Source organism: Nicotiana tomentosiformis, chromosome 7 (genome assembly GCF_000390325.3).
Source record: "Nicotiana tomentosiformis chromosome 7, ASM39032v3, whole genome shotgun sequence".
NCBI classification, from domain to species: Eukaryota; Viridiplantae; Streptophyta; class Magnoliopsida; order Solanales; family Solanaceae; genus Nicotiana; species Nicotiana tomentosiformis.
Genome location: NC_090818.1, coordinates 4,210,061 through 4,230,617, shown reverse-complemented (window position 1 = coordinate 4,230,617; position 20,557 = coordinate 4,210,061). Strand labels below are relative to the sequence as shown.

Below are 20,557 nucleotides of genomic sequence, written 5' to 3'. Positions count from 1 at the left end.
TACGTGGCGGAAAAGCATGCCGTTGCTTAAGTTATCAACTTTCAAACCATATATTTTAGTAAAGATAATACCAGGGTGCCTTTTTTTGGGGCTGATCTATATAGAAACAAGTTTTTTTAGTAACTGATCTTTAGGTTATGTTTATAATATATGTTTTCATAACAGTACTTTATATAACAGCCCAAAAATATCAAAATAAATAAAATTGCTATTGAGAAATTTGACCGTATAACTTAAAAATGCTGTAGACATATGCTTTTTTCGAACTTCGCGATGCTATTCTCTTGCAGTTCAAAATTTTCTTGAAATTCATGAAAACTTGTCCGAACTTCAGGAAAATTGCCTGAAGTTCGAACTGAGGCCGTTTGAACTTTAAGAAAATTGTGTGAATATAAATTTGTTCTTGCCACAAGAAGTAAAATTCTATGATCTAATATGTGCATCTAGGGGCGGCCCGACGTATTTTGGGGCCTAAAGCCAAATTTTAATGAGGAGCCTTAATGTTTTAATTTTTTTATTATTATTTGAAGTCAATTTTTCTAGTTTTTTTAGATGCAAAGTTACTAATAATTTTCTTATAATCAATTTCTCCTAATAAGTCTTTCTCAATTGACAATATAGCTAACCCATTTAATCTCTCTTGAGACATTGTTGATCTTAGGTACGATTTTATCAATTTTAATTTTAAAAAACTTCTTTCCGCTGAAGCAACGGTAACTGGAATTGTTAACATTATTCTACAAGCAATATAGGCATTTGAAAAAGAATCAAGTCTCTTTATTTGATTGAGTATATCAATTAAACTATTATCTTCTACTTGTACTATTTCCCTTAATACTTTCAACTCAAAAAATAAATCTAAACCATCAATATCGGATTGATTATTATGCTTTAAGAAAAAATCAAGATTAAGGCAATGTGTTTTTAAATTTCCATCATTTAGTGATCTTAGTTTTTTACCACTAAATAGAAAACCAAAAATATTTTCATATGCTTCAAATTGTTCAAATCTATTTTGAAGTGAAACAATAGCCTTGTCTGCAATGTATAAAAAGTAATCAACTCTAAAGGACTCTTCAAGAGACTTTGAGATTTCATTATCAACATTCTCATCAAAATTTTTCTTCCTAGATATCACACGTTTCTTACAAAATTCGGATTCGATATTCATTTCAAATGCAATTTCTTTGGCAGAAATCATAGCAGTTACAAATCCTTCTTCTCTATATTTGTTAAAAAAAGAAATCAAACCTTTTAATTGATCTATGGCAACATCAATATGCATGTCTTTTGACTGCATACTTTTGCTAACTGAATTAACAACAAATAATATATCATACCAAATAGTCATACCTAATAAAAATTCAAAATTTTCGAGTTCATATGTTACTAAGGAATTAACTTCACTTTTAGTTTTTGGATCATCACTAATTTCTACTAATTTCAATAAAGCATCTCTTATTTGTGGAGTTTGAAATCTTATTGCTTTAATACTTTCAATACGACTTTCCCAACGAGTTTGTGACAATGATTTAAGAGTTAGACTAGGTACACTATCCTTTAATACTTTCCATCGCTTAGTAGAAGATGAAAATAGTGAATATATACGTTGTACCACTCCAAAAAATGATATAGCTTTTGTACAAGAATTAGCCATATCACAAAGTAACAAATTTAGATTATGACAACCACATGGTGTATAAAATGATCTAGGATTTACATCAAGAAGTCTTTTTTGCACTCCTTGATGTTTTCCCTTCATATTTGACCCATTATCATATCCTTGCCCTCTTAAATTATCAATATCAAGTCCAATATTTTTTATTTCATCTATAATAACTTCAAAAAGACCTTTTCCGCTTGTATCATCTACTTTTAAAAATTCTAAAAAAAATTCATTAATTTTTATTGGAGTTGCCGAAATATCCACACTCCGCAGTATAAAAGACATTTGTTCTTGATGACTTGTATCTGGAGTGCAATCAAGTATGATAGAGAAATATTTTGCTTCTATAGTTTTTTTTATAATTTTATTCTTAATTTCACTTGTCAATAAGTTTATCAATTCATTTTGTATTCTATGCCCAAGGTAATGACTATGAATTTCATCATGCTTAATTCGTCGAATATGTTCTTGCATGACAGGGTCAAATTCTGAAATCATTTCAATTAAACTTAAAAAATTTCCATTATTCTCTTGATATATCTTTTCATTTTTTCCTCTAAATGCTAAATTATTTTTTCCAAGAGTTTTGATCACGGCAATAATTCTTGACAATACATTTTTCCAATGCTCTCTATCTCTATTGATTTGTTCTTGAACATCTTTATCGATTGTTTTATCTTTTTGCAGTCTTATTTCTAAATCAATTCATGCAGCCATGTTAATAATATGTTCATTTGTTGTTTCATGATTTTTGAGCTTAGTACTAATATTTCTCCAATCATTACTACCTTCACTAGTTAGTTTACTACTACAAGTTTCGGAACTCAAACTAAACAACTTACAACAAAAACAAAATACTTTATCTAAGTCTTTAGAATAAACTAACCATCTTCTATCATGTCTTTCACCATTCACCAATTTTTGAATATAATGTGTAGTAGAAAAATGTCTTGAAAATGTATCATTCGGAAAATTTGTGTCAATTATTCTAATTGGCCCCTTTTCTACTAATAGATCTCTCAACTTTGTATCTATATTAGTCCATTGACTAGGATCATATATATTTATAGGAGTTGAATTATTTATTTCATTCATAAGCATCAATGTATTATTTTGAGGATCTATTTCCGACTTGTCACTTACTTATTCTTTTTCTACTTGAATATTATTAATTTTCGAATTATCTAACTCAACTGAATTACTAACTTGCTCATCTAGAGAACACTCTCACAACTTTTCTGATTCAAGATTTTTATTATTCGATAAAAATTTGTCAAGAGCACCTTTTTGAGATTGTATTAGATTTTGAATTCTTATTCTTTTCTTGAGTTTTTCATAACCAGATTCACACTTTGTATTTGACATACTTATCTTCTAATAATATTAAATAATCTTAAAATGCACTAAATACCAAAATATTAAATTTTAAATGAGAAAATAATAAAAAGATAGAATAAATAGCAAAATATTAAATTTTAGATGAGAAAATAATAAAAGATAGAATAATAGAACCTGGTTCAAAAACGGATAGCTTGATATGAAATTAAATTTTCTGTTCGAGTATGCTTGTTGTAACTTGTAAGACTTGAATCATGAAAATAGAACAAACAAAACACTCCACTATTTTTTGAATCAATACACTGAACTCTGAAGTCTGAAGATCCAAAATAAAGCTTTGATCTTTGGCTATTGAAGAATGAAGAATGAAGAATGGAGTGTGATTAATGAACCGTTGAAAAATGGAGTAAAAACAAAGTATAAAATATAATATAGTGGCATAGCTATTAGTGCACAATGCACACATTGTCTACTTGTCTTCACTTTGCTCAATAAAGTTTTGTGAGTAAGAACAAAGTATAACATATAATATAATGGCATAGCTATTAGTGCACAGTGCACACGTTGTCTGCTTGTGTTCACTTTGCTCAACAAAGTTTTGTTTGAGAAAGTTGTGGACTTGTGGTCCACTATCTCAAATATATGTTCAAACTTCCCATTTTATTTTATATTTTTTTAATTTATAAATATAATATAGATATAACCAAAAAATGGGGCCCCCATAAATATGGACCTTAAAGCAATTGCTTTACCCGCTTTATGGACGGGCCGCCCCTGTGTGCATCCACTTTTTTTCGTGATTGCACAAAAGAAGAAAGTAAAACAAGCATCAAAGAAGCAGAGCAGAAGAACAAGAGACTATTTGTATTTTTTTAAGTCGTGGCTATTTTTCAATTAATTTGCAACACTACTTCTTGCCAAAAATAATTACAGTAGTGTATTGGGTAAAATACGTTATGTTATATGGTCACTTAAGAAAGGGACACGTGGAATCAAAATCGGGAGGATAGAAAACCGAGCACAACTACCTCGTGTGTCACCGAAGAAGGCAAGTTCGTAAGGGCATTAAGCATGCTGTACCCGATGACATTTAATGAAGAATATTTCACAACATTAAAGAGTAACGTCTCATTAAAGAAATCTGAGCATTTATGTTTAGCATTAGGTTTCCATTATCACACCTCGATAATTGCCATTAGTGGTGGGCTCGACTATTACGCCCACTGAATTATAAATAATAGGCTCAACTATCATTGTAGGACACGATTTTCTGGGCATCAAAGAACATATTCTAATACAGCATTTCACTACTATTTTCTCTCCCTAGCTTGTTGTTCTTATCATCGTCGTGCCCGGAAACCCTTTTTCAAGGTTCTCCAAATCTATTGTTTTGTCTACATTTGTACAAAGTATCTTATACGAAAGTTGATTAATTCATCATCTTTTGGGATCAAATTGATTCATCTGTATAGAAACCACGAACAAATTTAACCGTGGGGCCTAGACAGTCATGCGGTTAAATTGATCTTTATCTCCTCCACTCGCAACGCTTGATCGTTCTTGTCTTAGCAAAATCGGAAAGAATGCCAATCAATACCATTAACAACACTCACAATCCTGAGGTTCAAGGAGAACATCCCCATTTTGAGGACTCAATCAGCGACACTCGCAATGTGGGGGAAGATGCCACGCATGTATATGACGGACGGTACCCCAGACAAGTACGGGAGACGACCACAGATGGTGCCGAATAGGGACAGGTAGCAGATGCGGTAAGGATTCTACAAGAGCAACAGGCAATCATCCTAGGCCACCTCACGCGGATGGATCAGGTTATGACAGAGTTAAAACAGGCGCTATCAGACGCTTCAAATAATGAAGACAAGTGAGATCCAGTTCCTTCCGTTGTTCCTACGAACTAAACAACGCAGAGAATCAACAACAACACCCCCAGGGGCGAAGTTGGCTCCGATGGGGCTGAGAGGAGTAGATTTGGCCTCAACAGCGATAACGATCCATTCAAGGAGGAACTCTTGCGGTTCATGAAGGAAGTAAATGCCCGGATGGACCAAATCACGGGCGCACCTCTAATGTTAAAAGGCCCGAGCTCAAAGAAGTACATTCAATTACCGTACAAACCGAGTGCGGCCCCGGAACTGATACCAAAATGATTCAGAATGCCTGAAGTGCCAAAATACGACGGGACTTCAGATCCACAAGAGTACATCACCACCTACACAACAGCAGTGAAAGGAAATGATCTGGCTCCTCAGGAAATTGAGTCCGTATTATTGAAAAAATTTGGGGAGACTCTCACAAGTGGATCCTTCACATGGTACTCATTATTGCCTGAGCATTGCATAGATACCTTGGAAATGCTCGCGGATTCGTTCAACAAGGCCCATGCCGGTGCCAGAAAGGTACAGGCCCAAAAAGCCGACATATTCAGGATTGTGCAGGGAGAATCCGAATTATTACGAAGGTTCGTTAGCCAGATCCAAAAGGAAAGGATGTTGTTACCGGTTGTCCCGGACGAATGGGCAGCTGAAGTGTTCACTAAGGGTTTAAATCCGAGAAGTTCAGATGCTTCTCGGAAGTTGAAGGAAAGTCTGCTCGAGTTTCAAGCGATAATTTGGCGGATGTCCACAACCGGTACGAGTCAAAAATTAGGATCGAAGATGATCAGGTTGACTTTCCGTCATCAGCAAAGGGACAGTAGATGAGCAAGAAAAAAATTAAAGATGATGTCGACTCAAATAGATGAGTTTAAAGGGGCCGGTTTCTACCTTACGAGCAGACGGAAGGTCACAGTAGGAGCTTCCGATCGGTTGACAAGTTTACCAATGATCGAAGAACTGATCGCGGGCGGAATAACAGATCGCAACAGGATAGAGAGACCCCGGGGCCACGAGGTCCTTCCCATAAAAAATTATCAAAAAATAACTTCAACATCAGTATGGGGGAGTTAGTGTCGGCCATGGGAGATATCAAAGAGGCGTGATTCCCACGACCGATGAGGTCAGATCGCAGCCATAGGGATCTAAATTTATGATGTGAATACAATGGCACTAATGGTCACCAAACTAGGGACTGTCGGCACCTCCGTGAATAAGTGGCAACGCTGTTAAAAATGGTCAACTTAGGGAATTCTTAAGTGACCGAGCCAAAAATAATTACGGTTGGGATAGGAGCAATACACAAACCTCTAGAGCAGGAGAGGGACCTCAACGCCAAATGATCAACATGATCTTCGGAGGGAACGAAATTAATGGTATCACATTCTCGGCCGTAAAGAAGACAAAAGTATCGACAACCCACAGTGAGAGGCTCCGGGAGGATGATATCACGTTCACGGATGAAGACGCGGACGGATTACTGCTGCCACAAAATGATGCACTGGTAATCTCTTTAAATATGTTAAAATTTAAAATTAAACGTATTTTAGTGGATCCAGGAAGTTCCGCCAATATCATACAATGGAGAGTCCAAGATCAATCTAAACTCATCAGGAACATCGTCCCGGCAACAAAGCTCCTTGTCGGATTCAACCTCACAAGCGTGACAACCCGAGGGGAAATTTTGTTGTTTATAGATGTCGAGGGCGAGACGAAGACGACTCTCTTCGAAGTAGTAGACGGGGACACGGTCTATAATATCATCCTGGGAAGGCCATGGCTGCACGAGATGAAAGTTGTGCCTTCAACGTTTCACCAATTGCTGAAATTCCCAACACCCGAGGGGATCAAGCAGATAAGGGGTGATCAACCGGTAGCAAGAGAGATGAATATGATCTCGGTCTCCCATAGCAAGGGGGAGGAACCTGCGGCATAGCAGTTACCGGAATCGACTCCCGACCCCAAGCCTAAAGAAGTTTCCCCTGGGAGTAGGAGAGTCGGAGCAATATCATGTACCAAGGCATTTTCAGGTACCGGAGGAAGTGGACGCAATGAAATCTACGGTAGAGGAGCTCGAGCAGGTTGCACTGTTCAAAAAATTCCTAGAAAGGAAATTCCATTTGGGAACAGGACTACAGCTGGAGGTCAGGTCAGGTTTTATTGAATTTCTTAACATTAACACTGATTGTTTTGCATGGTCGCACGAGGATATGACAGGAATCCCTATAGAGATCGCCGTACACAAGCTAAGCTTAGACCCGAGCATACCTCCGGTAAGGCAAAAGAAATGCCTTATTGTAGAAGCAAGCAATAAATTCGTTAGAGAAAAGGTAACCCGTCTACTTAAGATTGGTTCAATCCGAGAGGTAAGATATCCGGACTGGCTAGCTAATGTGGTACTAGTTCCTAAGAAAAATAACAAATTTTGCATGTGCATAGATTATAAAGACCTTAATAATTCTTGCCCGAAAGACTCGTTCCCATTGCCGAATATTGATCAAATGATCGATGCTACGGCCGGGCACGAGTTAATGAGTTTCCTCGATGCCTGCTCCGGGTACAATCAGATCAAGATGAACCCGGAAGACCGGAAAAAGACTTTGTTTATTATAAATTTTGGTACATACTGTTACAACATAATGCCCTATGGACTAAAAAACGCAAGCATAATATGAAGCTTAACCCCGAGAAGTGCGCGTTCGGGGTTGGTTCAGGTAAACTCTTAGGATTCCTAGTCTCACAAAGAGGAATCGAGGTGAATCCCGACAAAATTAAGGCTGTAGAGGATATCCCGGATCAACTGTTTAACGTAAAGGAAGTACAGAGACTAACATGCAAATTAATGGCTTTGAGCAGATTCATTTCCCGATCATCGAAAAAATATCATCGCTTCTTCGTACTGCTCAAAAAGAAGAATAACTTCGAGTGGACGCCGGAGTGTCGGCAAGCCTTGAAGGAATTGAAGAAGTACTTGTCAAGCCCTAATTTTCTCTCGAAACCTAAAGAAGGAGAAATATTGTTGGTCTACCTGGCGGTCTCAAAAGTTTCGGTAAGCGCAGTTTTGGTCCAGGAGGAGAAAGGTACGCAATTTCCTATATATTATGTTAGCAAAATTTTATCGGGAACAGAAACTCGCTACCCACATGGAAAAATTGGCATTAGCCCTCGTGGTAGCTGCTCGAAAGCTGAGGCCTTACTTCCAGTTCCACCTGATAGCGGTGGTGACTACTTTTCCTCTGAGGAATATCCTCCATAAATCCGAGCTCTCGAGTAGATTGGCCAAATGGTCCGTTCAAATGAGCGAGTTTGATATAGAGTATAAGCCACAGACTGTGATTAAGTCGGAGGTCCTGGCTGATTTCAGCTCGGGTTTGATACCCCCTGGCTGCCAAAGAGGCAATAATGGTGTCAGAGCCGACATCGAGAGTCTGGACCTTATTTACGGATGGAGCTTCAAATGTGAAAAGGGTCCGGGCTCGGAATAGTCCTAATCACGCCTTCGGGGGAAGCCTTAAGGCAAGCCATCAGGACGGTTACTTTAACTAACAATGAAGCAGAATATGAGGCTTTGATTATAGGGCTCGAATTGGATCGGGGGCTCGACTCCGAAGCAATCAACATCAATTGTGATTCGCAACTGGTGGTAAATCAGGTCTACGAAATTTTTGATACCAAAGATGAGTGAATGCAACAGTACGTGGAAAAGGTTCAGGCCTTGTTGTCATGATTCCGGGAGTGGTCAATAGCCCACATCCCGAGGGAAGAAAACGCGAAAGTAGATGCTTTGGTAAATCTAGGCTCATCAACAAAAATTCAGGGACCAGAATCGGGGGCAGTAGTTCAACTGATAAACTCAGCCTTAGACACGAATGGTTACTATGAGGTGAATTCGGCCAACCTGGTCTGGGACTGGAGGAACGAGATAATCAATTATCTCGAACATGGAAAACTACCCAAAGACCCCAAGGCATCCAGATCGTTGCGCACCAAAGCCGCGCGATACAGCTTCGAGAAAGGACAATTGTACAAAAAATCATTCTGAAGCCCGCTGGCCCGATGCTTGGGAGCATCTGAAGCCAGCTACGTCATGAAAGCAATCCATGAAGGAATATATGGCAACCACTTGGGCGTAGATTCTTTGGTGCTGAAGTTAGTTCGGGAAGGGTATTATTGGCCCTGTATGGGTCAAGAGGCTAAGGATTTTGTACGAAAATGTGATAAGTGCCAACGCCATGCACCACTGGTGCATCAACCAGAAAAACCACTACATTCAATACTGTCCCCGTGGCCATTCATGAAATGGGGGATGAACATCGTCGGACCGCTACCACCGGCTCCGGGAAAGGTAAGATTTCTTTTAATTTTGACTGACTATTTTTTCAAATGGGTGGAAGCAAGTCCTTACCAAAAGATCGGAGAGCGCGAAGTGATCGACTTCCTGTGGGAGAATATAATTTGTAGGTTCGGAATACTAAAAGAGATTGCATGTGACAACGGGCCACAATTTATCGGCACAAAAGTCACAAATTTCTGGAAGATTTGAAGATAAAAAGGATTACCTCTTCACCTCACCATCCTAGCGCAAACGACCAAGATGAGTCAACAAACAAAACAATTGTGCAAAACTGAAGAAAAGGTTAGAAACAGCAAATGGCCATTGGCCCAAAATATTACCTGGAGTGCAATGGGCCTACCGGACAACGGTCAAGTCAAGCACAAGAGAAACTCACTTTTCCCTTGTGTACGACGCAAAAACTTTAATACCAGTGGAATTAGGGGAACCAACCTTAAGGTATTTATAGGCAGATGAAGAGTCAAACAACGAGGCAATGCTAATCAACCTAGAACTACTCGAGGGACGCAGGGACCTGGTACATATAAGAATGGCAGCTCAAAAGCAGAGGATGGAGCGGTATTACAACCAAAGAACCAACCTTCATTACTTCAAAGTAGGAGACTTGGTCTTGAGGAAGGTGACTCAAAACACCCGAGAACTCAACGTCGGTAAGTTAGCCTCTACATGGGAAGGCCCTTACCGGGTTTCAGCTATCATTGGTAAAGGGTCATACGAGTTAGAAAACCACAATGGAGACAAATTGCCCAACAACTAGAGCGTGGCATATCTCAAAAAATATTACTGCTGACAAACAACAGTGAGGCGGAAAGTATGTGCTGCACTTTTTTAACCTTGGTTCGGCTTTTTATCACAATTGGGTTTTTTCAGGCAAGGTTTTTAAACGAGGCAGCGACCATAAGTGTACTACAAAAACAACAGTAATAAGACCTTTTGATGACACGTTTTCATTCAGGGGCGATAAGGTAATCTTTGCTTCGTTAGTAAATTCTCACCGGGAAGTTAAGTTTGCTACCGAATAAAGGTTACACGATCATTCATGAGCACAAAGCACTAGAGGATTGTCAGGTATTCTTTCGCTCGACAGCATGAATTCCTAAGGAGAAAGCAAAATATGTTACCGAGCGAAGGGTTACATAGCAATTTATCGCTGGAACCTTCGAAGATACAAGACTTCAAGTGTTCCAGCATGCATTCTTCACATTAGAACACTGGGAGGATAATGATATGATTACAAGGCAACATTGAATGCTACGTCAACCGGGAATGAAAATCCAGCAAGGCAACACTGAATGCCACGTCAACTGGGAACAAAAATCTGGCAAGGCAACACTGAATGCCACGTCAACCGGGAACGAAAATCTGATAAGGCAAAACCGAATGCCATACATCATCGAGACCGGGGACTGCACAGCCAGCCCCGAAGAAACAAGATAGCCACAAGTCATGGCAGCTTCTTTCCTATATAGCAAAATGCCTATGTAAACTATAAAAATGGAAGGAATGAAATGAAATCCTTTTCCTTTTGTCTTGTTTCTTGTCTACACGATGAGCTAATTTTTTCATTTGAAAGTTAAACAAGTACTTCAAATGTTAGTACCGTAATGAACAAGAAACGTCCTCTTCAAGAGCACCGTAAACATAAGAGGGCCCTCTCTTATTGAAACCCTCTTGTTAAAGGGTTTGTTCAGGAAGAATATATGCCCGGAACCGAAAATGCTATATGGAAAAAATACACCCGAAGCCACATATGAAAAAGACGCAGAAACCAAACTTGCGCAAATACTTATTTAAGCCCTCATGTAAAAGGGATAATTCTCGACAACAGAAATGCATTGAAGAAAATGCGCGGACGAGCACAAAACACACACTTAAATTGTGCTCGCTAATCAAAGATAGTATAATATAATATCGTATCCATAGAGATTGGATTTAAACAGTATTATCATAGTTTGTAGCTAGATTGCTATTCAGGAGGATCAATAATTGAGGTTTATATAATTAATAATCTTAAATCTACAGCTATTGACTAATGGCAATAGCAACAAAGGTAAGCAAGGGAGTTATCAATGGAAGAAAATATGGATTGATAGGATAAGTGAAAGATAATTGTTTGGGATCTAACTCTAGATAATTCATTTCTAATGTTCAAGTGAGTCTCTCGAATTCACTTAATTATCAGTACAAATATTTAGTAGAAACTCCTCTCTCGATTAAGTCTCAACCTTAACCAATTTAAGCTCGGTGAAGATATGCAAGAATTCGTAATGGATTGGTCTTTAGGAGAACCTCTTTCGATTATCCTTCTAAATAAGTTTAATCAAGGATTCAACTATCCTCTTTTGATTACTTAGAAGAATCTATGAACTCAACCAACAATATAGTGCGAATATATCACAAGTTATGCCTCTTTTGATTATAACAATAAGTGAATATAGATGCAATAATTAAATCTTCCAAAAACGATTCAAATACATAAAAATAGAGTTATAATCACAAACAACCATCAATATACCAAATCCATCAAAATCCAAAAGGTTCTACTCCATAGACATGGAAAAATTCTTCACAAATAAAATAAAAGTAGAGGAAAACATAAATACAATCCAAACTCGTATCTTGAGTGAAGAAGAAATGATGAAATCCTTGTTCTTGTGTTCTTCAAATTCCTCTTTAGTCTCCTTGGCCTCCCTAGGTCGAAATCTGTCCAAAAGTGTGTCAAAAATGGTGTTTTGGGGTATTTAATCCGCCCCCAAAATAAATTCCGGATGAAACTACCCTTTCTTAGTGAAATAGGGCTTTTCCCGGAGAGGACATGCCCGACCGCGCACCCGGTCGCACACTTTGCACACCATTTAGCCCCAAGTGCACGCCCAGTGCGTGACCGCGTACTTGGTCGCGCACCTGGGTTTTATAAGTTGGGAATTTGGAAAGTGTAAAACATAAAAGTTGTATCTCTTTTAAATAACTTTCCAATGATATATTGTGGAGTCCAAACAGAGTTTCCAGTGAATAGTTATGTGCATTTTATTGGATATTGTGCAATATGCCTGCTCGATTCTTCGTTTCATTCCACTATCATCCGTTGATCCCCGAACTCGAACCCGACTTAATCCTTGGGCTTTTACTCAGACTTAATCCTTCGTGAAGAAGGATATGTATTCATTCATAAGAATGGGCTAAAAGAAATACGAAACAGGGAAAGAAAAAGCTAAGCTGCAGCATCGCTGGAATCGGGAGGAAGAGAAGTATCCATATCCCTGGGAGCTGTAGCCGGTTCAATCGATGGCTCAACATCTTCCCCAGCTTGATCTTCGGCATCATCGCCTTCCGATTTCTCTTCAGTATCAGAAATATCGGAACCAAAATCAGAAGAACCGGGAGCGTCAGACCGCGTCGGGAGTCCATTCTTTGCAGCCAACTCAAGCTCATGTGCCTTAGAAATTTTGGCATCAATATCAATAATGCCATCTTTGGCTGCTTCCAATGTTTTTCTCCTCATGCTGTACATGGCATAAGTTTTTTCAACAACGAGGGAAGCCTCTTGATGCTTGAGTTCTTTAGCTAAATGACCTCGACAGAAAGATTGTCCCGGGCAGACCTAGCGGATCGAAGACTGACATCGAGATCATGGACAATTGAACTATAGAGCCTGTTGTGATCGATAGTCTTCTTATGTTTCTCCTCCAACCGGGCATGTCTCGCCCACGCGGCAGCAAGTTCTTCAGCCATAGAATTCAAGGCTGCTTCTAAATTAGTTATCCTTTCAGCAGCAGCAGCCTTACGATCATTGGCAACAAGAATGACGTTTTGGACCTCATCCCATTTAGCCTTGACTTCATCAAAGCCAGCCCTCAGCAGCCCAATTTCCTGGCTGAGGGTTACCACTTATTGCTCACTTTGCTGCAAACGGGTTTCCAAAAGATCGGCCTCAGTGGCCCTGGTTTCTAGTTCCGAGAGGCGAAAAACATTCCCGTCCTGTTCCGCCAAACGCTAATCCCGTTCAGAAAAGAGTTCCTCCTTCCCGCGGATTAACCGTTGAAGGCCCTCGGAAGCAAGAAAATTAACCTGCGAGATAAAAAAGGTAAAGCTTAAAATGCACTCATTCATAAGCTGAACAAAATAGCAGAGAAAGAAAGGAGCATACCGCTGCAGCATTATGCATGGCATTGTTCAACAAACACTCTCCCGAAAGTATCTGCATCTTTTCCCAATCCTTCTCTGAAACCAAAGGCTTCAAATAATTTGCAAGCTCGACCGGACGGGAAAGAAGGTTTCACCCAGTAGATACCGAGAGGATAACATTCCTCATCCTCTGCGGATCTTCAAAAGCGGCAGCATAAATTTGCCCCAAATTCCCATGAACAGGAGATTGGGGAAGAGGAACACTTTCAGCACAGTCAGGTACGGCCGTTGGAGATCATGTTGTTGGGAGAAGCGAGGATGAAGATGGAAAAAAGGTAGCAGCCATTGGCGGCGAAGAATGTGGTGATAAAACTGGTAAAGGAGAAGAACGGGAAGCAGCTGCACCGAAGGCAGTACTAATTGTTGGGTGCTTACCAGCCGAGGACGGCAAAGACCCGGTACTCTGCCTTGCTGTACCGGGCACGATGATTGGAGCCCGAGAACGGGAGTTGGCATTTTCCACCAAATCAAACTCTCCCCAAAGTGTCGAGACATCATCCTCGGCGGGTATGACTACATCAACAGGTTGTGCATTCTGTTGAGAAGATAAGGATCGTTGTCTTCTATGAAGAGAAGCTCCCTCATCACTAGTTTCTTCATCATCAATCACTACAGTGCCTATGACCAGCTCGGAGGGAGGACCGGCCAACGTCGCCACCTGGGATGATTCAGAGGCATCAACCTTTGCCCTCTTATTCTTCTCCCCGGACGCAGAAGAACGCCTTCTTTTTGGTTTTTTGTTCTCTGGCTGGGGACCCCGTGAAGAAATATTTGTGCCCGGTGTAGACCCGGAGGCACCCGTTCGAGCAAGCGCCTCCTGGAGCAGCCTCGCCGCATCAGCAGGGTCGGCCAAAAGATCCTCTTCGGGGATCTTGACTGAGCCCGGAGGTAGACCTAATTTGACAAACAAGTGAGGAGATTCAGCCAAAATCCACATATGCAAAACTAAAGGAAATCAATTCATAGTTACCATGATTCTTAGCCTTCCACCCATATTTTATGGATAGTTCTTTCCACAAGCGGATTTCAGGCGTGGTAATGTCCAAAATCTTTTGAACCCACCGGTCCAAGCCTTCTACTACCGGTGGGGCCCATCGGGTCGCTATAACATACAGAAGTTAAAAGATCAAAATAGGCGTAAAAAGTATTTAGGAGGGGAGAACGTATTGAAAGAAACTCACGGTAAAAGTTCAAAGCAATCGGAAAGGATGAGGCCGTTGTTATAATAATATCACCGGAGGAAACTTCAACAAACCGTTCTATCCACCCTCGGTCATTGTCATCATCCATACTGGAAATTAAAGCATGGTGATCACGCTTGCAAAGATTTATCACCCCCCCGCGAAAGATCTTGGGGGAGTACAGATTCATCATATGATCCAGTGTTAATTCCTCTCTGGTTTCAAAGCACAGGCGCCGAAGGCAGGCAACCGTCCTCCACACGGAGGGGCTTACCTGTGCCAAACATACCTGGTAGCGAAGGCAGAATTCAGCTATCACATAATCAAGCTCGCCACTCAAAGAGAACGTACCCAAGGTAAAAGGGTACGTGTAAAAGTATATGAAACCCTCTCTGGGAAGGATCGATCGCTCTGATAGGTCAGGAGAGATTGTAACAACCCGACCAGTCATTTTGAGAGTTATAGCCTTGTTCCCTTATTTACTGCTCATTCTGTACTTTATAGCTATTATATGACTTGTCGGGGTAGTCAGTTCGGGTCCGGTAAGGTTCTGAAATGAATTGGAATACTTAGTTCCAAGGTTTAAAGCTTAAGTTGAAATAGTTGACCGGATGTTGACTTATATGTAAACAACCCCGGAATAGAGTTTTGATGATTCCAATAGTTCTGTATGGTGATTTTGCACTTAGGAGCGTGTCTGAAAAATTATTTGGAAGTCCGTAGTTAAATTAGGCTTGAAATGGTTAAAATAAAAATTTAAGCTTGGAAGTTTGACTTTTTTATATCGGGATCGGAATCCGATTCTGAAAATTTCAATAGGTCTGTTATTTCATTTATGACTTGTGTGCAAAATTTGAGGTCAATTGGACTTGATTTGATAGGTTTCGACATCGAATATAGAAGTTGAAATTTCTAAGTTTCATTAAGTTTGAATTGGAGCATGATTCACGGTGTTATTGTTGTTTGATGTGATTTTAGGTTTCGACTAAATTCGTATGATATTTTAGAACTTGTTGGTATATTTGGTTGAGGTCCCGGGGGGCCTCATGTGAGTTTCGGATGGTTAACGGATCGAAATTTGGACTTAGAACAAAGCTGGAAATTTTCTGTCATCTCATGCAATCGCACCTGTAGAATTTGGCTTGCAGGTGCGAGCTCGCAGAGGCGAGCTTGGCATCGTAGAAGCGGATGGTCCGAAGAAGCGGATGAGGCATCGCAGAAGCGACGCAATGGTTGCAGATACGGCCTAGGCTTAGGGGGGTCTTGAATCGCAGAAGCGGACGCTTCATCGTAGAAGCGAGTCTGTAGAAGCGAAGTCTGTCGCAGAAACAGGAGAGTTACTGCAAAATCAGAACCGCAGATGCAGTTAAAAATTCCGCAGAAGCGGAACCTCTGGGCAGTGTACAAAAACAGAGGGTTCTGAGTTTGTCATTTTTTGACACTTTCAACACGGTTTTGGGGCGATTTCAGAGAGAATTCACGGAAAAACTTGATGTAAGTCACTTGTGATCATTGTTAGTCAATAATATTGGATTATCATTGAGTATTTCGACTAGATTACATGTTTTTGAGGTGAAATTAGCGGATTTGGGCCTAGGGATTTCAAAATAAGAATTTGAGATTTGGAGGTCGAGTTGATGTCGGAATTTTATAAATTTGGTATGGTTGGACTCGTTGTCGAATGGATGTTCATATTTTGTAACTTTTGTCAGGTTCCAAGACGTGGGCCCCACGGGCGATTTTTGAGTTAAATTTCGGTTTTTATTGAAAAATCTGTATTTTCATTTCTATAATTTGTATTGACTGAATCGAATTAATTGTGACTAGATTCGAGCCGATCGAAGTCAAAAAATAGAGGAAAAGGCATTCTTATTGACCGATTGAGCTAGGCTTGAGATAAGTGACTTGTCTAACTTTGTGTGGGGGAAATCCCCTTAGGATTTGGTATTGTTGTAAACACTTTGTGACATGTGAGTGCCATGTACGCGAGGTGACGAGTGCGTACACGGGCTAATTGTGGAAATTTTGGTTCTTGCTGAGTTGTCTTCTTTTAAATTCCTTAACTGAGTTGCCTTAGCATATGTAGTGATCATGTTTAGCCTGGTATCGCATGTCTACGTGCATTAACTCTTACTAGCAATTTGTACAACATGCTTAGTTGAATTACCTGCTTTTCTTTGATTTGAATTAAATCTTTAAGTGTAAGATTCTTGCTATAAATTCATTGTTCCTTCGGTTATCTGCTGCATATTTACTTTGGGACTACGAGGCGTTTACTTGGGAGATCCCCCTATACTCGGAGTCCCCCTCTATCCTTATCATGTTATTTTCCTTATTTTAGTAGACTTTGATGTATAGAGACATTAGTATTTCTCTTAGAAGCTTGTGACTTGTTTCTACCGGGTTTTGGAAGATTGTAGTTCTTTGACTTGCAGTTTTCATTTATTACAACGAATGAGGTTTGAGTTTCAAACTCTTATTATGTTATTCCGCAATTTGTTAGGCTTACCTAGTCTTAGAGACTAGGTTCCATCACGACATCATACGGAGGGCGAATTGGGGTCGTGACAGTGATGATGTCCAAATTCGGGTAGCAACAGTCTTCCTTCACAGTAGGGATACTGGAAGGATGAATGGAAGATGGATACCTACTAACCGCCCATGTACGGGGGTATCAGTGGGAAATTTCTCCTCCAAATCCTTCAAAGTACTGAGCCTTTTGGGGATTATGGAACTTACTGTTGGGGGAGCAGAATCTTCATTTTTGTTCTTATTTTTCAAAGAACCAGAACGTTTAGATGAAGAAGCCATTAGAAGAGGGGAAAAAGAAATTACGTGTTTGGAAAAAATTAGAGAAGAGATGAAGAGCAAGAATGCAGGATGGAAGTTCAAGCAGCTGGTAAGACCCAAAGGAAAAGGGAGTTGATACGTATACGTAAATTTTTGGGCGGCTAAAATACTTGGCTCTAATTACCTCGATAACTGGCGGAAGGCGTGCTAAATCATAGGAGGATGCGTGTTCTAGGCATTAAATGCGGGGATACATGCGTCTAATCAACCGTCAGTAACCTACAAAAGGGATTATAGTAATTCCCGCCAAAAGAGGATTCTCACCAATTTCTCGGTAACACAAAGTTATGTCACCGGAAAGCAGGGGGACTATCTGTATTGGATAAAATACGTTATGATACGTGGTCACTTAAGAAAAGGACACGTGGAATCAAAACCGGGAGGATGAAAAACCGGGCACAACTACCTCGCGTGCCACCGAAGAAGGCAAGTTCGTAACGGCATTAAGCATGCTGCGCCCGATGATATTTAGTGAAGAATATTTCAGAGCATTAAAGAGTAACGGCTCAACTATCATTGTAGGACACGATTTTCTGGGCATCAAAGAACATATTCTAATACAACATTTCACTACTATTTTCTCTCCCTAGCTTGTTGTTCTTATCATCGTCGTGCCCGAAAACCCTTTTTCAAGGTTCTCCAAATCTATCATTTTTGTCTATATTTGTACTAAGTATCTTATACCAAAGTTGATTAATTCATCATCTTTTGGGATCAAATTGATTCATCTATCTAGAAACCACGAACAAATTCAACTGTACTATTTTTCAGGTAAACAAGTAGTTAATATAATATATAAAAATATATATCGATTATGCATAAATATTTATGAATTATATGTATATCAAACATCAATATATATTAAAAAATATACATTCGGGGGTTATTATTTTCTAGGGCAGATGCACTATATATGTTGATTTCTCCGAGTTATATTCCAAACAATAGGACTAAAAGTGAATATCTTTGAAAATCCACCAATATTTTAGTGTAACTAGGCTTTGTAGATAGAGAAAATGACCCTCTATGGCCCCTCAAAATTTTAGTAGCCCATATTTTTCATCATTGACACGAAATGACCCTGCGGCCCAAGCATATTATATTTAATAGCCCGAAATATCTCTTTTGTATATTTTTTGTATAGTGACAATCTATTTTGTATAGTAATACTCTATTTTGTATATTTTTTGTATAGTGACAGTCTATTGTACATAAATTGTATAATGACAGTCAATTTCGTATAGTAACATCTATTTTGTATATTTTTTGTATGCTGACAGTCTATTTAGTATATAAATTGTATAGTGACGGTCTATTTTGAATATTTTTTGTATAGTTGCAGTCTATTTGTATATTTTTTGTATAGTGATAGTCTTTTTTGTATATTGAATGACTACGATGTGTAAAAAATATATATACATTTTGTACTAGTGTGCACATGAATTGTAGTATATTAAAATATTTGTATATTTCTGGATGCATGAATCTTGTGGAATAGTCATTGTTTGTCAACTTGTCATGCTGCCTCTTTTTCCATTCACTGATTTTTAGCCAAGATTTATCCTTTTCTTTTGCCATATATATTTCTATATAGGGTTTCTGATTAGTACTAATAATTGATGTGGCTATCACTCGTTTCTGTTTTTTTGTATCCTTAAACAAGCAGGTAAGTCAGGACAGGGTAAGTATATGTACCTGAGCTAAGATTCTCACTTTTAAGTATATGTGCAAAACATTTCGATGTAATTGTTTAATTTTAGCTTTAATCAATCTCTTGTTTAATTTGCTTGTGTTGTTGATGAAGCTAATGGGGATCAAGTAGACCAAGATCAAGTGCTTGCATTCAAGGAATTTAGTCTTGCCGAACTCCGAGCAGAAACGAATGACTTTAGCAGTGAATTAATAGTTTCTGAAAGTGGAGAGAAAGCTCCCAACGTTGTCTACAGAGGGAAGCTTCGGAGCAACAGGATAGTGACACTCAACAGTTTGTGGTAAATCTGGTTATAAGTCAGCAGATTATATAGTGTTTTGGTCCTTTTAGCCATCATCATTGTTGAGCAACAAATGTTTAGATTTAAAACCTGAACTCTAAATTCGATATGATTTCATTGAGACACACTTATTGGTTACTGAACATCATCTGTAATAGTCGTCCATTATAGCTTTCCTTGTTTTGTTGCTTTAGTATGTCTTCGCTATACAAAATTATCATGTCACTTGGGTTTGTTAATTTTAGTGGCTAGCCATTAGAATTGGTTCTGGGCTATAAAGTGCATATTATAATTTATGGCCAGCGAATGATATTAGTTTCTACCGAATGGCTAGTAATGAATTTTGCTCTTGTATATACTGTCTTGGGCCCGTATTCTTGGGCCGTTAGCTCCAATATTGAACTCTTTGCTATAGATGCCGATTACTAGCTTCAACAAAGAATAAGATTGGTCCAAGAAAGCAACGAATTGGGCAGTTGGTCCATATTTGGCCCAAGATCAAACAATTATGGTTTACCTATTGAAGAATTAACCTAAATAGCCGCACATTCAACTCCTTAAATTAAAAATAGCCAGTGGATGTATAATATACATATAATCCATGTATAATATGTGCATAACTTTATATAATCCATGTATAATTTATATACACCGGTTAGAAAAAGCAAACAGTGAATCCGACATGCTGTTTGCGTAAAGATCCCTTACCTATTTCGGTCCTCTAGTAGTTATCTTCTTTCTATCAACAGGGACCTGTACCTTGTACAGCTATGGACTAAATATGATTGTTACTTGGGGTGTTTAGGTGCTATATTTAGTGTACTAATGAAATAGTTATATATGCCTATCCAGCGGATAATGTCTCATGACTAAAATGTGCTAATTCGAACATTAGGGAGAAATACACATAGCCTTCAAAATTGTCTTGAATTTTTGTCTTCGCTTGCCTCATGGGCAACACTTTTAACTTTTGACCTTGAAGTTCTGGTCATAGGACAAGCGGAGAGTCAAAAGTTAAAGACCGCCTCAAAAACTGTTATATTCTTGCAAATTTTTGGAACATTAGAGCTAAAAAGTTCGAACTCTATTATTCTCAT

The 20,557-nt window shown here is 39.0% G+C and overlaps 1 long non-coding RNA gene and 1 pseudogene across 1 annotated transcript; one reads left to right on the top strand and one right to left on the bottom strand.

Moving 5' to 3' along the window:
- Positions 1–443: 443 nt before the first annotated feature.
- LOC138895195 (uncharacterized) lies at positions 444–2,761 on the bottom strand (annotated as a pseudogene).
- Positions 2,762–18,944: 16,183 nt separating this feature from the next.
- LOC104104388 (uncharacterized) lies at positions 18,945–19,728 on the top strand. Its single transcript, XR_688123.3, has 2 exons — positions 18,945–19,150; positions 19,274–19,728. It is a non-coding gene; the product is annotated as an uncharacterized lncRNA (long non-coding RNA).
- The last annotated feature ends 829 nt before the right edge of the window (positions 19,729–20,557 follow it).